Source organism: Hypanus sabinus, chromosome 3, assembly GCF_030144855.1.
Source record: "Hypanus sabinus isolate sHypSab1 chromosome 3, sHypSab1.hap1, whole genome shotgun sequence".
NCBI lineage: Eukaryota > Metazoa > Chordata > Chondrichthyes > Myliobatiformes > Dasyatidae > Hypanus > Hypanus sabinus.
In genome coordinates this window covers 75,485,498-75,492,022 of record NC_082708.1, presented here as the reverse complement: position 1 = coordinate 75,492,022, position 6,525 = coordinate 75,485,498, and the positions used below count along the sequence as shown (strand labels likewise).

The 6,525-nt window shown below is 38.9% G+C and overlaps 1 protein-coding gene across 14 annotated transcripts in view; it reads left to right on the top strand.

Annotated features, from left to right (window-relative positions):
- The first annotated feature begins 928 nt into the window (after nucleotides 1–928).
- Nucleotides 929–6,525, top strand: part of LOC132391456 (phospholipid scramblase 1-like) — an 82,442-nt gene continuing 76,845 nt past the window's right edge. For 2 of the 14 annotated variants that reach the window (XM_059964684.1, XM_059964688.1), the window contains exons 1-2: nucleotides 930–1,123; nucleotides 1,554–1,615. The gene's annotated coding sequence lies outside the window, so the exon portion shown is untranslated. The other 12 variants (XM_059964681.1, XM_059964680.1, XM_059964687.1 and 9 more) reach the window with 10 other exon arrangements.

Here is a 6,525-nt window from a genome sequence, read left to right as displayed (position 1 = left end):
TGCTGATCTAGTTTACCACATTATCATCTGGTTTGTTGATATTGGTAACAAACATCAATGGATCCAGTGCTGATCCCTGTGGCACATCATTTGTCATGGTCTTCCTGTCAGAGTGCCTAGCCATCTGCTGCTGCTCCCTGGCTTCTCCTGCCAAGCCAATGTTGAATCCAATTTACTACCTCACTCTGAATACTAAGAGACTGAACCCTCTTCACCAGCCTCCCATTTGGGACTGTGTCAAAGGGCTTGCAGAAGTCCATCTAGACAGCATTCACTGCAACGTGCAGAAAATCTGGAGGAACTTAGCAGGCCAGGCAGCATCTATGGAAAAGAGTAAACAGTTTTGGCCCAAGACCTTTCTTCAGGACTCATCAACATTCACCACTGCCTTTCCTTCATCATGTTTCCTGGTAACCTCCTAAAAAAAGCTCTATAAGATCGGTTAGGCACAAGTCTGGTCAGATCAAAACAATTTGCACCAGAATTCTCCTTGTTCCCCTTTAAATCTCTTCCCAGGATGCTGCTTCACTAAACTGTTTTGCTCACAAATATTCTGTTTGCAAGCATTTGTTCTTACAGTAAAGTACATTTTCCTTGTATCCACATATTGGAATACTTAACGAGAAGTAGAAAAGAAGAAAATTGTATCAAATCAACACACAAAGATGTGATAATGACTTTCTACGAAAAACAACACTAATTTTGTTCCAGTGATTATCAGGCAAAAAGCCCCAATTTCTCGAAGTAATCTTAAAGCAAAAGACGTTCCGTTTCCAATTTCAGATAGACATACGTCTTCTATGATTGGCTACCTAGTTCAAACGTTGCTGCCAGTTCATTGGATGCCAGTTGTGTCAATCATTTCTCGTAAGCCGCCTGCGTTTTGTTTTGAAATGCAACCACGTAGAGCGCTTTAATTTCACATTCGTAACTGTCCTTACTCCATCGTAAATTGCAGCTGCACAGCAACCTGCTTTGTTGGCAATCTGCTATTTGTTTAGGCAATTGCCTAAATATCGGTCTTTTAGATAAAATATAAGCATCTCGTTAGAAAATACAACTTACTGGATTTCTATTTGACGCCCTTTTACGTGCATTTCAAACGCATATTCTTTATAGGAAAGTGAGTATACATATAATAGATTCAATAATAAGATACAAATGTCACATGGCCTTTTCTGGTTTAATGTAAGTCGCACACGTGGTTAAATCTCCTCCTATTATGTCGGTGACCAAAGATAGAATTGGTTGACGTCAAAGTACAAGCAGTTTTTCTGTAAAGGAGTGGACACCGCCTAGTCCGATCCAGAGGGGGTAAATACAGACATTGTCAGTCTGCTTCTGGGTGTGTTTTTAAATATATATATATATTAAAATGTATTCTGTAGCTGAACTCGGAAATTCTTTTTGTTCATGGATATGGATATCATCTGCGGTAACTAAGCTGATTATAGTTTGGAACAAAATCTAAGATACTGTCTCTTGCCTCTATTAGTTGTTTATTAGCTGGTGTTATTGAATTTCCTTTCTTATATTGCCTGTTCCTTTTCCAGAACGTACGGTTTCTCGCGTGAACTACGTAAAGCAGCTTTTGACTCTGCACAGTAAAAATTTGGTAAGAAAGGAGTTAGAATGGACTTTGAAGATTTACCCAGTACATCAGTACATGATAAGTACTTGCGGACGCTTGCATTTTTCTATGCTGCATGACAGAGTTCTTGGGCGGAAAAACTGTTTGTACAGCCTTCTGCAGGTTTACCGGTGATTTCTGCGGATCGGTTTCCTCCCGTGCAGGTTGGGAGTCTCTGGAGTATATATATCTTTTGTACAACATTCAGAAATTCGCGGTCTGTGTTTGATGTCACCTGTGTGTTACGAGATGCACCCTACCCAGGCTCAGGCCTCGTAGACTTGTGAATAAGTAGACACTAGTATTCAGATGCGAGGAGGTGGGTAATCTGAAATTCTCTACATTGGTGTGGTATTGAAAGTAAGTGCCATAGCAGTACAGAAGTAGTTAATGATGTGTATAAATTTACTTCATTGAGAAACAATTAAGCTGCAGCCAGTATAAGTAACAGTGAATTTAATCTGATTTCTCCATAACTTGGAAATTTATGGTGTGGAAGGGTCTCAAGTTGCTGGACTGCCTGTGCCATCTTACATTTGCTTTGAATAATCAATGGCTAATAAAGGAACCAGTGTGAAAATAAATCAGTGTTTATTTTGCTGAAGGATATGCATGCAATGATTCCCTTAGAGATGTTTTATGTGGCTGCCCAGAGAGCAGACAAATCAAACTTAGTTTTTAGTGGGAGAGAAGCAGGGCTTTCTTTCTGTTTAAACAAAATTTTTAATTCAGCTGGTTTCTTTCTGCAGTGGCATTCAATAGTCAAAATTTTTGTTATTGTGAATAGTTAGTGAGTAGAAGATGAACTTATCTCCAAAAGTCATAAAGTTAAACATGAAACATTCTTTTCAAAATTTTAAGCAAGATTAGTGTATTATTTTTTGTTTTGAACAATTTTAGAGTGAAAAAAAGAAAGGAGCACCATGTAAAAGTTTGGGCACCCCAAGAGATTTGAGCTCTCAGATAACTTTTACCAAGATCTCAGACCTTAATTAGCTTGTTAGGGCTATGGCTTGTCCACAGTCATTGTTAGAAAAGGCCAGGTCATGCAAATTTCAAAGCTTTATAAATACCCTGATTCCTCAAAACTTGTCCCAACAATCAGCAGCCATGGGTTCCTCTAAGCAGCTGCCTAGCACTTGTTAAATTAAAATAAATAATGCCCACAAAGCAGGAGAAGGCTATAAGAGGAAAGTAAAGTGTTTTCAGGTATTAGATTCCTCAGTTCATAATGTAATGAAGAAATGGCAGTTAACAGGAATGCTGGAGGTCAAGTTGAGGTCTGGAAGGCCAAGAAAACTTTCCGAGAGAACTGCTCGTAGGATTGCTAGAAAGGCAAATCAAAACCCCTCTTTTACTACAAAATTCAGCGTCAGAAGTTTGCAAAGGAACATCCAAACAAGCCTGATGCATTTTGGAAACAAGTCTTGTGGACTGATGAAGTTAAAATAGAACATTTTGGCCACAATGAGCAAAGGTATGTTTGGAGAAAAAGGGGTGCAGAATTTCGTGAAAAGAGCACCTCTCCAACTGTTAAGCACAGGGGTGGATCGATCATGCTTTGGGCTTGTGTTGCAGACAGTGACATGGGGATCATTTCACTGGTAGAGGGAAGAATGAATTCAATTAAGTATCAGGAAATTCTGGAAACAAACATCACACCGTTTGTGTGTGTAATTAAAAAAAAAGGCAAGCTGAAGATGAAAAGAGGATGGCTTCTACAACAGGATAATGATCCTAAACACACCTCAAAATCCACAATGGACTACCTCAAAAGGCCCAAGCTGAAGGTTTTGCTGTGGCCCTCTCAGTCCCCCGACCTAAACATAATCAAAAATCTGGATAGACCTCAAAATAATAGTGCATGCAAGACAGCCCAAGAATCTCACAGAACTAGAAGACTTTTGCAAGGAAGAATGGACAAAAATACCCCAAGCAAGAACTTAGACTCTTAGTTGGCTACGGAAAGTGTTTACAAGCTGTGATACTTGCCAAAGGGGGTGTTACTAAGTACTGTCCATGCAGGGTGCCCAAACTTTTGCTTCAGGCCCTTTTCCCTTTTTGTTATTTAGAAACTGTAAAAGATGGAAATAAAAGAGTAATCTTAAAATATTAAAGAAATGCATCATCTTTAACTTTATGCCTTTTGGAAATCAGGTAATCTTTTACTCGCTTAGCTATTCACAGTAACAGATTTTTTTTTTACCGTGGTGCCCAAACTTTTGCATGCCACTGTATATTCTTAAATATGTGTTGTTTACTACTGATCATGTAAGTCTCTCAATGACCTATTGGTTGTTGACTTATGGTCAAGAGCCTCGACTGCCAAGTGTAAGTGGTAAAAAATAAGTGGTTGTTGGGTGAGAAGAAAAATCTAATGTGGATCTTTGGAGAAAAATACAGCTTGCTTTTCTCAAATGATATGTCCCAAGGTGCTTCATAGTGGAACGTCTTTTTTTTTCTCAGAGGTGGGGCAATAAGAAGTAGATAGAATAGAATCACGAAGAGGAGGGAGATGATGAGAAAGAAATTTAGAACATGGAATGAAGTTGTTACCATGATGGGAAGAAGTGATATATTGGTTGAGGATGCAAAGCTGGAGGATCTAATGGAAAGTTCAAGACCATTAAAGATATTTAGTAACACACACAATACGCTGGAGGAACTTAGTAGGTCAGGCAGCATCTATGGAAGTTAACAAATAGTTGCTGTTTCAGGCTGAGACTCTTCTTGGGGGGAGGGGAAGGAGGACAAGCTAGAAGGTGATAGTTAAAGCCAGGTGAGCAGGAAAGGTAAAGGGCTGGAGAAAAGGGAATCTGATGGGAGAGGAGAGCGAATCATAGAAGAAATGGAAGGAAGAGGAAACCAAGGGGGAGGTGAAAGGCAGCTGAGAATAGGTAAGAGGCCAAAGTGGGATTGAGGAAGTGGAGAGGGGAAGGGTATTTTTTTTGCCAGAAGGAGAAATTAATACCATCAGGTTGGAGGGTACCCAGACGGAATATAAGATGTTGCTTCTCCACCCTGAGGGTGGCTTCATCGTGGCACAAATGGGGGTCACAGACCAACATGTGGGAATGGAAATCCGAATTAAAATGTTTGGCCACATGAAATTCTGCTTTTTGTGGATGGAGTGGAGGTGCTTGATGGAGCTGTCCCTCAGTTTACGATGAATCTCCCCAACGTAGAGGAGGCCACAGTGGGAGCAGCAGACACATCTTTAGATTAGAGGACCAGAATTGTATGAGTGAGTTTTGCTTTTGCAGCATAAAGATGTGGGCAGCAGAGCATCAGATATAATGGATACAAGACAGTCACAGAACATTGAATTTGGACCATGTCAATAGAAGAATTTGTAATTGAATAAGACATGGACAAGAGTTTCAGCAACATGATGGCTGAGGTGGGGAAATGAGAGATGTGGAAGTGGGTGGTGTTTCTGCATAGAGAAACAAGTGGATTTGGTAGCTTCATTCAGGTGCAGTAAGAGTCTGTGTGGGTGCTGGTGTGAATTTGGCAGAGAACAAACAAAATTTGCTTTGAGTATAGACTCTATATGAGTGAGAGAATTTTAAACTTAATATGTTGGACAGATTAGACATAAATGTGGGCCAGGATGATGTTTATAGTGAAGATTATTTTCCAGAGAGAAGACTGGTTGGATGGAGGGAAGCTGAATATGGCACTGGGTTAAATTTCGACTTGAAAAGTAGTGACAACTGTCATTAGTAATGCCTGTAATTGTTGCTTACAAATCTGTATAAAATGGGCACTTTTATAAAGTATATTCCTGCCTATGTCTGCGTTTTTAAAAAGGGCTAGTAGTTTTAGTTGTAATTCTATATAATCTTTACAAATAGTGCTTGGTCATTCAGATGTAAATAAAGGATGTTTTTAAGTAATTTTCTAGTTTTTCCCCCACTCCTTAGTTTATATAAAAATACTTTCAATTGCAAAAATTATTATCTAGTCCTTTGGACTAGAAGGGCCGAGATGGCCTGTTTCCGTGCTGTAATTGTTACATGGTTATCAGTGAGTTGGGTTGACTTGAAATCCATGTGGTGTAAATCAGAAACACATATGAGTACAAACGATGCTAACTTGCAATTCCAAGATGTCTGTGACTCCATATGTATTAATGGGATTTAATGTAAAGATGTTCTTTGATTAGACAAACATTATGGGAACAAAATTATTGAAAAAGAGTACATCTGTGTCAGTTTTGCAGTCATTTTGCTTTTAAGTTTAATATTTTCTTTTGGAAGGGCACAGAAATTAAAAAAAAATCACTGTAGTTTAAAAAAACGAATTCCTTGGGAAACTTGGTGGGATCCCTCCTCCATTTGCCTACCACCTCTCCTCACCTAGATCCACCTAATGCTTCCCAGCAACTCATTTTCCCCCTTTCTACTGTTTCCCCTCTACCTTTCAATCAACTGTAAATTTCCTCCCACAAAAACTGACCCACTGAGTTCTCCCAGCAGCTTGTTCTTTGTGTTTTGTGCTCCTGATGCCAGCATCTGTAGTCTCTTGTGTCAGTGAATTAAACAACTACTTGGTCTTTGAGGAAGCATTGCAACATCAAATCATTAGAAAGATCGGAGAATGAATGGTTTCACCAAAATAAAGTGAAGTTATTGATACTTAAGATATTGGTGAAAAACGTCAATGACTTGTATCACTGTAATCCAGAAATGTTTCTTGTAGAGAAACTAAATGCTCTGTTGTCCTCTTCCAAGATGTATATATTGTAATTGTTCCAGTGGATGAAGAATACCACTTTTTTATGTAGGGAGAAAACTAGGAATTACCAATATGGTTAACTAAATTCAGTAGTAAGGAAAGAGCTGAAGTAGATAATGAAAGATGCAATAACAATATATTGAACAGAATAATGA